Raw genomic sequence first — 12,984 nt, 5'->3', positions numbered from 1 at the left:
CTAATGGCAAATTACTTAAAACATCAAGCTTAAAAGGTCACGCATGAGGAAAAAGCCTATGGGTGATTATGCTAATAGTGGCAGCTTTTCGTGTCTCAGCGGCTTTCAAGTCAAGCCTACACAGGTGGACTGATATTGGACTTGCTAAGAATTAGGCAGAGCAAAGCAAGACCAGGATGAAAGTGTGAGGAAAGATGCCCCTTTAAAAAAGGTCTGTTTATACGTGTGTGTGTGTGCGTGTGTGTGTGTGCGCACGCGCATCTACGTAAAGGGTTTTTGTGTGAACTTATTTGTCTGCCTGCCTGTGTTTTATATCTGAGTGCCTCCAGATGCTGGTGCCATTTGCTCCCCTGCCAATCAAAGGACACAGCGGAATGCCAAGTCCCTGAGTGTCCTGGTTTACGGGCAGGTTACCTGTATGGCAGAATCGCTCGGCTGCACAACGTGCTCTAACACCACAGTAGCACAAAAGGTTGATTTCCTCACAGTCAGATCTGTATTTATCAGTTATGAGTGACAGGCGTGAAATATATGTGAAGTCAGTTTTGCATAACTAGAATGGTATTTACTGTCAGGAGTAAATACACCCTGCCACTTCGAATCCTGTAGATTTCACCTCTGGTAACACTTGTGATTATGGATTGGAGATAAAGTTTCCTGTGAAATAAAAAATGCATCATAGCACAGGTTGCATACCAAACTTTGGAGTTTTTTTTTTTAACCTTTAAAATACACAGTGTCTGTCCCACTAGAGCATGTTTATTCACATGTCGCGTGGTCTCAGTCTGTGTTGTAGTCTGTGATCAATTTGTACACATTTCTATGCAGTGTCCATCATTTTATATGCCTGCTCATCATGTAATGAAAAAACAGTCAATACAATTAATACAGATGGAGGTCAGCTGCTGGACTTTCCCCAAGCTGGACAAACTCAGCGTATAACACGCAAAACTGTATCGACTGAATTAAACCTGTACTATTGAGTATAAATACACTGAGCCCATCAGGGTGACAGAGTTGGAGGTCATTTGTGGTTACATTTTTCACAACTTAACACAGACAATGCTATCTGTAATATTCATTTTGCAGTATTTGTAAGAAGTACACCTAGCCTCGGGAAACACCTGGTTGAATAAAATAATAATCCTATACGCTGAAGGGCACTGATAGCCAGATGCTAGCCTGCAGCTAACATCAGCAGCTTGCCTGTAAACTTATTCTTGACAATTGTTTTTTTGTTGTTGTTACCGCTGGGCACTTGAACCCAATTCCAGGTAGCTGAACCAGTTCAAACAAAACCCAACCCAGATGATAAAAATCACGCATGCCACCACAGACGAGTATGCATAAAAGTATTTAAGTTTAGATACATTTACTGGCTGTATCAAAACTATAATTGTACCGAATATATGATGACCAGCAAATATATCAGATATATCCTTATTTTCTACCTCCAAATATCAGTATTCACACTGGCCCTGAAACTCCAGCAAAGGCTCTGACTCTGGTCCTAAACCAACCAGTTGATACGATGAATATGGGACGGATTATAAGGTGCATTTATGGAAAAATGACACAGCATTAGGACATTTATCATCATAGATGTCAGCCATTCCTCAGCAGAGATAATGGCCCTTTCCAAAAACAACATCAGGCATGCTGTTAAATTAAGTGTCTATAGGTTAGACACCTTTAAAGTAGCAGGTTAATGGAACCACACCAACAGCAAATTGGTATTGGTAATTTGGTCATTTTATTTCTACACCAGTGAGCCACCTTATCCTTGGGGGGGGGGGGGGGGGGGTGTTAATATACTGACATCAACTCTGACATTTACACTCACTGAGTTGCTGCACAATTAACTCAGAAAAAGCCTGTTGATTGCAGCTTTATGAGACATACTGACCTACTGTACAGCACACTGGCATTTTTCCAATTATAGATCTAGATATAGACAGAAGTGACAGAAAATCTTTATCGACCTCCATTCATCTGTGAATAACAGTGTTTTTGTGTTGTGTTATATTACACAGTACAGACTGAAAAAAAGAGCACAATCGGGAAATTCTAAATGAAAGAAAAACTGAAAAAAAAAAAATCCCCTTTGTCCATCCCATTTCTCCGAGATCTTAATGAGCTGAGGTTAATATCAATGTAAGAGTTGGACCTTTTTTCCTCATACATTAAATTCAGCTCCTCTTGTCTCCTCTTGATCATAATTGAGGGTCTTAAAATGCCTTTTCCTTCCTACTGCAAAAAATTTAATTGTCTGGAATAATTAGCTCATGAATAAAAAACTGTCAGCTCCAAAAGAAATATTGATTGGTTTATGACGGAGCCTGTAATTTCTGAGGTTTGTCTCACTGATCAAATTCAGCTTAACTTTGAAGAGGCTAAGAGTAGAGCAGAGAAACTCCAGCTCTTCTTGTGTTACTTTTTCTGAAAATAAAGAGGATAATTTGTCTTAGATTGATTTATCCTTTCGCTCTTTATCCCTCCCATGAGGGGGGGGGCGGGACAGGTCAGAATCAAGTAATCTCCAAATAAGATGATTTCCCTCTGATGAGAAAAATCTATTGTGAGCAGCAACATTATCCTCTAGGCAGTACAATAAAATGTCATAATGTACGTCATGGAGAAATACATCCGTCACAATTGCATTGCTGATTCTGGCACAGATTAGCATAGCCTGTAAAGAATTATTGATATCACTAAAACAGGCTATACTAATTAAAGCCAGAATCATCAATTCAGATCTTCGGACGCCGTGGCCCCTAAAAATAAAAGAAGAGTTTTGTTCCCAGTGAAGCTAAAGTTGGAAATGAATCAAACGTTAGTGCCAGGAGACGAGCAGATGAATGGAAGAAACGGGATGAGTCCCCCTTCAGAAAACTATTGGGAAAGAAAACATAAAAGTTTGATGTGCAGATATGGAGATATCACCTTCATCACATAAAATACACACATTCATTTTTATACCTGTTAAAGGTACAATCTGTAGCCACTCTCACACTCCAAATATTTTCATATATTATATATATATATATATATATATATATATATATATGTTGATACTTGGGATACAATATCAGTACACTGATGAGTACACCATCAAATATGGTAAAACAGTCAAAGTCCAAAAAAGACTACTTCCTTGTTGTCTTGACAAATCAGTTCACACTCTTAATCAATAGGGGGCAGCATTTTTAAAGCTCACATGTCCATTATGAGAGGCAAAATATCAAATCTGGCAATAAATATCACAATATTTACTCTTACAATACGATAGCAATACACTGGCACCAAGTATTGTAAAACCGAATTTCACCTAGCCATTTTGACAAGCTGTTTATTGTGTGTGTGTGTGGGGTGGGGTGGGGGGTGGGGGAGGGTGGGGGGGTGTTTGTGTCTTACTTGCAGTAAACTGGGGGACCGGAAAACGTTTCCCAACAACGGAGAGAGGACATATTTGTTAAGAGAGAACATTTCAGCCTCACAGTTTCAAAGGGCTGTTCGAAGGATTCGGTTTGGGGGTCAGGCTAAGAATGAGATTATGGTTAAATTCAGGGTCAGGACTGGGGTTACTTGTTTGGTGGAAGTTGCCAGAGAATGCATTATGTCAATGAAGGTCTTCACAAGGATATAAACATTGTGAGTTACTCTGCAATTCCCACCTCTAGTATCCATCCTGATGGGAAGGAACAAGGAACAAGGACACGTAATTAATAAGCATGGGGGGGTCACGACCTTTGGTTAGAGACAGAAAAAAAGGAGACTGCGGCGTGTCCTCTGTACGTTGGCTGGTCTGGACCACTGCTTCCCTTCCATTCCCACATTATAGAACACAGTGTGGCTTTGGTTTGGACCCAATTTACTCAGCAGTGCAGGATGAAGAGCTTTGGAGAGTACAACCGTGGATCCTTAATGCTACACTGTTGTCTCTTGAGACGGTATTACAAGACAAGTACGGAGTGTACCTAGCTTGGTGAGGATAAGATTATCCCCTTACAAATTCTACCTTTAAGGAAAGAAAAAGAAAAAAAGGAAATGAACAGTTTGTTTTCACATCACTAAATATACTTCCAATAATAAGTCCCCTTTGTTTGTTTGAACACACGGCTCATTACCAAGCAAGAAGTAGAGAGGCGGTCCGTGGGACAGAGGAACCCCTCGTTCTCTGAGCAGTCTTTATCACATATCTTTGAATTATACCGCACACAATGAATCTCACCAGGACCAGATTCACCGTGACACCCGGCCCATAATAGATGGCCTGGTGGAACAGAAATGACAGGAGCATACGAAAGAAAAGAAAAGAAAAAGCGTGGAAGGTAAGAGAGGTGTGAGGCAGGGGAATAAAGAAGTGAGTCAGAGAGGTCCACTATACCAAAAAAACAAAAAAAACAAAAAACAAAAACAACAAAAAACATCACAAATGAGCACTGGACTGCTGTTGAAGATAAGGATGCTGCACATAATGTATCAGACCTGGGTTCAGCCCAGTAGCGATTGCTCATACAGAGCAAACACATTGCTGCACGGCCCAGTACAGCTCTGATTAGAAAGGATGAGCCAATAAAAAAGACGCTTCCACTAACTTCAGACTCTCAGACGTATACGTCAAAGAGAAGACCCCCTCCTCTATGTTTGGTTAGGTTTGCTCTTTGCAACTTTTGCCGATAAAGAACCCGAGAGTACGCTCGTTTGTCACCACTGTCTGACCAAATGTTGACGCTCACTTCTCTTGCTTCTATCTGCGCTTTGGCAAATGTAGCAGCTGTAGCACTTCATCATCCTAATGAACCAAACCTATGATGCAGTGTTCAGTAGATACCATTTACAGAGTCGCCACCGCAGCACGACGCTCTCACGCATGCCTTGATTTCTATCGCTGACTTTAAAAAGACAAAAAATTCCTCAGAGGCTGCGTAAAGCGAATAACTAACCTGGTACATTAGATGGTCAAAAGACAAAAGGATGAAAGTGTGTTTGCTCCATTTCATGGTAAAGTCCCAAAGGTTACTGGCGGGTTGTTGCATGACTTTGAGAGAGGACAGGAGACAGGACAGGAGAACATACTGTATTTGGAAACATGCCTGTTTGCCTTTTTTTTTTTGCTAATCCTTTTATTTGATTTATTGCCACTGACCTGATGAAGGTCCTTGTGTGGATTGAATTAACGTGAAACTACACACCAAAGTTCATCAAATATCAGTTGCAGGCCCCTTTCTTTGTGTACCTGTGGCTTATGTGGTTACGTATTATCACATATTAAAGAAATGGTAATGTTTTTCTTTCAAATCTGCTCATCTTTTATTTTTATCATCTAACAATGGTACGCCAGCATTGTAGCTCTTGATCAAACATGCATTGGCAGGTTGAATAGCCTGAAGCACGGTAGCTTTTAACACTAAATGTTACAACAAGGACACGTGCTATTAAAACTATTTATAAGCTCTACCTGGATATGTATTTCACGCCTGTCACTCATAACATGCACTCTGCAATGCTAAGACTGACAAATTAAAATAAAGCGTGAAACTAACAAACTTTTTTTTTAGTATCACGTCATCATCTCTGTTGCCTGCATTTTATATTTTTTAGGTTTGTAAAAAATAAAGGTTGACACGACTGACTTTTATTTACTTGATCTCATTACAATTGCCGAAAGAATAAACGAGGCTTTTAAATAATCTAGCAACACTGAACAATTAATCATGTGCAATGATGTATTTATACTTCAAACATCCTGTTAAATTGCTGCTCCTATAAAACAATAAGACCTTATTCCCCGTGAGTTCAACATATATCTACATAAACATATAAACAAACATCTGCACATATCCACATTTCATCTGTATCTGTTACAAGTGTTGCATATGGTCTTCTTTGAGTATACGCTACATTAGATATTTTGGGTTTGTATATTTTTACTAAATTTTGATAGATTTAAATGTTTTACTTTCATCTTACTCTTAGCGTCATAGGCCAAATTCATCTTTAAACTGGTGCACTGAGTGTTTTCTCTCTCTCTCTCTCTCTTTTTAGCAAATGAATAGTAGATATCATTAAAATTCAAGGAGTGTCTTGTGAAAGGTGATTGGCTCTATTAAATATTGCAAAACGTACAGAGGTTAGATGCCAGTGCTGCTCCCATCAGGGTATTCCATGTTGTTGACTGAAGAGCTACAGTATGTGCATCTAAAACTACCACATAAAAACACATTTATTCCACGGAAATTGAAAGCAGAAACAGGAGGGGAGGGGGAACGGGAGGAAAGTGAAGAACAAAGTAACAAAAACTAAAAAGCCAAAACTGAAAGATATGCATATCATGTTGAGATGTATCAATACACTAAGTGCCTAATTGGTTGATCTGTGACATTGAACTTTTCACTAGGAAGTGATATCTTACACAGCAAAGCCAGCACATACCCATTTATCTGGGAATCTTTACACCTCTAATAGTTATTAAATACCTGCAGTGATCCATCCCCACCTGCCTGCCACCACCCCCCAGCAGCAGAAGTGATTAAAGAGAGAGAGAGACGCTGTGCACATTTACAAATTAGGAGCAGCAGTGCAATTTAATGGATTATTTAAGACAGAATCTAATGGTTGTTAATATTCTGTGTTTGCATTTAAAAAGGTCACACACGGTGCAGGTTCTTATCCAATGAAATGGTGCGGCTATGATAAAACTTCCTTATGTTGAGCAATGAGAGCCTTCCAGGTGATTTATCTAATAGGTGTTGTATTCATGTACATATTACTGGATCACAACTTACTTTCCAGATTAGAGGGGCTGCTTTCAGTTTAAATGTTTCCATGCACAGTGTTGGCCTTGCAGAAAATATTGTACATATGCACCACGTGCATGTTTCAAGCATGCACATTTATATGTATGTTTATTCCAATAATGTGCGTGCATGACCTATCAGTCTCTATAAGCATTAATATTTGATACTCAGTTTGTGTTGAGCAGAGCTGTTGTATCCTTGCTGCTAGACTGCTGCCTGAATTGAAAAATCCCTTTGCCATCTTCTCCTCAATCAAGATTCACTTGATAGTGAGATTTAAATAATTCTTTTAATGTGTCTTTATGTTGAACAGATGTTGTGTTGTCTCAGGCTCAGTAAGAAGTTTATATGGGCAGAGCTAAAACACATCTTGTTGCAGTAAAACCTTGACAGCTTGTCTCCCAAAAACATCTTCTTATCCTGTCTAGACTGAGGTTGAACAACTGTTACAGTGAGAGCTTGTAATCTTTAACTGCAGATGATAGACAACTGATTCTAGAATCAGTGGAGCTGAGGAGAAGGCTTCAGGGAGGTGTTCTGCGCAGTTGTGAATGACAAAGATTGTATTCCCGGGAAGGGCTCTGATGGCGCATAGCTTATAGAATATAGCTGGTGACTGTGGTGATAAAGTTGGAATGTTTTCTTAGCTCATGCAGTTGTGAGTAACGTACAGGATAAACAAAATGTCTCACAGTTCTGTACGTCTGGTCAAGTTGCAGTTTGCGTAACATATGTTGGGAAGTCATTGAGGGAATTTATTATGAGGTATCACCCCTTCGGATCCTGAGTTAGAGCGCTGAGTGGTGGCCAGAAAAGTGTTTTCACATAACATCATAGGGAAAAATCTCATTCCTGTTCTCCAGAATAGAACAGACAAGCGTAGAATAGATTTATTCACGGACCCACAGAGAAGTACTACACTACCAACAACACTAATGTGCAACAGTGACATCACGGATAGGTGGAGCTCGTCGTTACTATGGAAATGGTAACATTAGGTAGTTGAGTTACTCCTCTAACAAAAAGATTGAATTCAAGAAGAAGGCTTAAATAGCAAACATAATAGGGTCTCCGCCTGAAGTCACTTCAGGCTCAGGCCCTAAATATAAGTAACAGTATCGTGTATATAACAGTTTGCAATGGCTTATGGGATGAGTAGTCCCTTCACTCTTCAGCCATCGCAAAGGAGTCAACTTAAACTGCAGGTGTTTCATATGATTCTGGTCCTGAATCTGGTCCATGCAGTATTAAATGTGACATTCTTTACATTTTCCAGTTACTATTATTATTTTTTACTATGAATGAATATATGGCTTTGATTGATCTGGTGGTTGGTGGGCTTGGTTCCAGGGTGAAAACCCTTGATGCAAGTGGTTTTCTGAGACATACGTGAAGAAAATGAAGAAGAGACTCACTTCCTCAGCCAGAGATCTTCAAAAAGTGAACTTTGATCTTTGACCCATTGAACATAAAATGCCTAAACCTCATCATTTTATTTAAATAACAGGAATGTGAAATTTTGTCCTAATCAACGTGTTAATTCTGGAGCCAACAGTTTCTTATCACATAGCTGAGACCAGATGCAACACTGACCCTGTGATGTAGCGAATGGGGAGGACAGCAACCTGAAACCACAACTGTCACTGACGTGGAGGCATAAATATATTGCAGTCTTCCTCCTTTTGTTGCTTCACTGCGATGTTTGAGCTGGGCTGTGCAGAATGATGTACAGTTTGTTTAGAGCTTGACACGGGAGGTTATTTAACTCTCCAGCTGTTGAAGAGGGAACGTTCTCTGTGCTCAGGGCCAACCTTTTTCTTATTCATATCAGAAACTTCAGGAATCCAGTGAGCATGCTCTGGCTTCAACGCACTTTAAAACTTAGTTTAGCAGTTTAAAACTTTATAAAATGAAAAAGTTGGACAGTTTAATAAATGTTTCAGTAGCTTCAGAGGGGAAATCTATTTGAAACTCCCTTCATCAAGTTAACTTCCTCTCTTTAGAAGCCTACGGTTTCAACAAGGTGACAACGAAATACAAAAAGAAGGCACCTGGAAGGCATAATAACAGCCCAAACATAACACGACAGGTACACTAAAGGCACAGAGGATTAGCGCAGCAAAGCAGAAGCCAGGAACTCAGTCATAGACAAGAGAGATTGCTGTGGAGTAAACATATTGACAGGAGGAGGCAGCAATTTGTGACTAAGCTGCTTTTAGACAAAGCAGCCGCTGGATGCGTTTGTAAAGTGCAGGGAGGGGACTTGGCTACAGGGCTGAGCAATATGGCAGGAAACCAAATTAGACTCATTATGTGCAGGGTATTATGTGCCACCATGCCCTCAAAAACCTCAGAGGATGGGTGAGTCAGGGAGAGAAAAGACTGGAGGGTAGCCACATGTGTCAATGCTTACAACTCTTTTATCATGCTGAAAACACCTGATGCACCAGTCGAGTAGACCAGTCGACCAATAGATCCTCTCCTCTATACTATGATGAAATTCTTTTTCATTTTTAGAAGCAACATGAATGCTTTACTTTCTAAAATCACTCAGGGTGGGATTCAAGAACATAACAACAAGGGAAAATTGCAACTAGGAGTCATGACAGAGAAAAAGAAACAATCCAAACCTGGCTTTATTTCACAAAGACACAGAGTGGTAGTTGTGATGAAAGCAGAAATATAATCTCTCACTTTAATTTACTCCAGGAACTGTTTGTTACTGAGGGTAAATATCCAAGATGGACGACACCCATCACCAGTGCATGACAGATTTCACTATGCTGAGCCAGTACTGTGTATTGTTACAAAGTATATGGAAAAAAATAAAGATAAAAAAATGATCGAATTTTGTTTCTAAATGTTATGTAAAGAGTAAAAACAATTCATGGTTTTTTGTTTACTTATCGTGCTGCAGAGCAGCTTCAAGGGTTGCAGTGTATTCAAAGTACACCGTTGCATGAACTGTGCACATTTCCATATGAATGGTATTAAAAATGGAACTGGACGTAGAATCTGACTCTACGTTCACTTCCCTCCTTGCCGCTTATCCAAAATAACGTCTGAAGGTTCAAGCGAACCGTTATTGCTCTGTGAAAATCTCTTGTTAAAACTGCAGTTTCTCACGGTAGAAGAAATACTAGCATCGGTCTGGGAATTTATTGGCAAATATTAAATATTAAATAGCTATAATTAAGATTTTGTTTTAAAAAATTGATAGAATCATTGAGAACTGCAAAACACAGTTTTAGCTAAAGGAACATTCTCAATTTGGGTCTGTTGAAGTGTTTTTACGTCTTTGTAAATACAACAAACAGACATATCACCCAACTGTTTCGTCATGATCCTGTATGGACAGCAAAGTAAGAGTGTGTGTGTGGGTGTGTGTGTGTGTGGGTGTGTAGGCGTGTGCATGCATGTGTATGCGAGAATTGATGGGTTTGATTTATCAGAGATTTCCCAACTTAGTAAAAGATTATTCTGTAATTGCATGCAAGAGCCCCTGAGAACTGCAGCTGAATGCCAAATAGGTTTTATAATGTTTGAAGTATGATAATGTGGAGTCCCTCTCCCTAATGAAGTCCCACCGGACTGGGTTCCTCACCATAAATCACCTTATGTTCGCACACAAACACTCCACTCCTTCCCACTTTGACTGTCATTGTTTGGATATCCAGCAAGAAAAGAGCGGACAGATGATGAGACAGGATGCAGAGTTTGCTGTAAATGCATTTATGTGAATGTTGACGAGACCATTAAGCAAGTTTAAAGGCACAACATTTTTTACCAACACAAATAAGCAAAATAAAGCGAGTACTTTTACACTTTGGCAACTCAAGGGTTGTTCTGTAGAGCACTGGTGGAAGAACCCCCTACGGAAGAATCATTACAAGAACTGGATTTTATTTATTTTTTTATGTCCTTGCAGGAATAAAGAGAAGCTTAGAAATATCTAATCGATTGGGTGTGATGGAAATGATGTAAAAGCAATTAAATTATATGTATATTTTATAAAAAGTAAACTTGAAACTTGAGAATATTATCAATTGTACATATGTTTAGTGTCAATAGAAGTATCTTTCAGTTATGAGCCAAGTAGAAAGACGACAAGCCCCAAAAAATCACACGAGTTTACTGAAATGCGATATAAAAAAAATGAAGAAATAAATGCTGCATTACATTTAATCATCTAAAAAGCAATACTTGTACCACATGATGCTTTTATGTAACAGCATCCAAGCTCATGTTGTCTGAGGTGAGGCCTACAATCTCTGATGTTAAAAACCTCTGATTTGGACAGATAATCCTTTTTTTTTTTAAAGTAAGAGACAAACCCCCCCCCCCCCAAAAAAAAAACCAGGAAGAAAAAAATAGAATTATCTATGCTTTCCTACTTTCAAAAATGCCCAAATTTACTGGCTCTTATCTGTTTGTGCTGCAAAACTGTCCCGACGTCAGCGTTTCCTGTTACCACAACCCAATTTAAATGCAGGCTGACTGAAACCTATCAAACACCCGAGTGCCTGTAACACCGACCGTCGTCGCCACATTCACAGCCACACGAGCTGGGCGAATAATAATTGTAAACTCACTGAACTCTGAACGTACTATCAGTATTTACACTTCACACATACACAGTTTCCTCCCTGACAAATGACTATTTCCTTTGTCTGATGGGAAAAAAAAATATATTTATGATGTTTGCTTGATTTTAATGGAGTTTCTTGTTTGTTTCAATTACACAGATTGTATTGATTACACCCCGAGGTCGTCTGCTCTCAGATGAATGTAAGTCTGCTATCAATCATCACACGATTTTTTTAATTGAGGCACCTTCACGGGAGGCCTGTTCACTTAATTTGGAGCTGCATAAATTAATCAAGTCATCAATTTGTTGATCAGAAAAAAAAATAATCTACCAATTTTTTTAACCCAAAAAAAAGAAGAATTGCCAAATAAGAATTATGTGCTTCTCTTTCTTATTTTTGATGATATACTTGGATTTTGGAGACTATTATGAAAAAAATTAACTGGGGCAACAACTTGCAGACTAATCAATAATGAAACATCTCTATTAGCTGACAGTGTGATTTAATACTCTGTAGATTTGAGGTAATATCCTATGAAAGAACAAGATGGCCCATGTTGATAGCACCAACATTAGCCTCGTGTCAGTACAGCTCAGGGAATTAATTTCACTTTGAAATAAAGTTATAACTTCAAAACTGTCATTTCATTTCAAGCCCTTTTATCGACTTTTAAACTCATATTTTTAGGCCAAGAATGAATAATTAAGAGTTCTTAATTAAGATTAAGAGAATTTTTTTTTTTATTTCTAAGCAAACAAAAATTTAAGTCATCTAGATAACTGAATATTCGGTTCATGTAAAGCATCTGGTCCCAAGTGTTAATTAAGTCTGTACAACCAAAATATCCAAGGCCGCCATCCTAGACATGTTGAACAAGTTCCTGTCAGTTGCTAAGGAACTGCTTCCATCCTCTCTTGATGACTTTTCTAGGGTCCTTATATGAAATCAGACCCCTTGTTTCAATCATGCACCACGTCTGACATTTTCCCAAGTGCTCCAGCTCCCTGAGCCTCTAATCATATCACAGGTTATTGCATATTATTATTAGCAGAGGTGTAGTAATACTGTTTGTCGCTGGACTGTTTGTTTCTTCTATCCTGTAAGTGGTTATATATGTTGTTTGCACAGGTACTAACCAACAGATGGTTGGAGGACTGTTGCGCTTTACGGGCACTTGCTTATTTTAATAACACAACGGCTGGAACGTGCATTTAAATGACCACTGGTGATCTGCACCGATTTTCAGAGAAGAGGGGCTATAATGGTGGTTTTATATATTTCTCTTGCAGTCACGACACACAAAAAAAAAAAAAAAAAAACCCAGCAACATTGCATCACAAGTTATGTAAGTAAAATCTGGTGTAGCTCATTGCTTGATCCCACAGACCTCCATTATTGTCCAAAAGCCCATTAAGATGCCACGCCATTACACTGTCATGGTGACATGTTCCTTAGTTCCTACAAACATGGGCGCTGTGGTTTATTTTGAGTCATTCGGCTGTAAATTGGCAGCTGGAAATAGACCCCTGTTTATTTTTGTCTGAGCGAAATAAAAACTACAGTAACCAGCTAGACGTATTTTTAGAATTTAGGTA

The 12,984-nt window shown here is 39.0% G+C and overlaps 1 protein-coding gene across 1 annotated transcript in view; it reads right to left on the bottom strand.

Annotated features, from left to right (window-relative positions):
• ryr2b (ryanodine receptor 2b (cardiac)) overlaps positions 1–12,984 on the bottom strand; it is a 176,394-nt gene that overhangs the window by 37,465 nt on the left and 125,945 nt on the right. The window lies entirely within an intron of this gene.

Source organism: Aulostomus chinensis, chromosome 16, assembly GCF_037954235.1.
Source record: "Aulostomus chinensis isolate RoL2024-O1b breed Wild chromosome 16, RoL_Achi_v1.0, whole genome shotgun sequence".
NCBI classification, from domain to species: Eukaryota; Metazoa; Chordata; class Actinopteri; order Syngnathiformes; family Aulostomidae; genus Aulostomus; species Aulostomus chinensis.
Note: the sequence above shows the minus strand (reverse complement) of the source record. Positions and strands in the feature narration are given on the sequence as shown.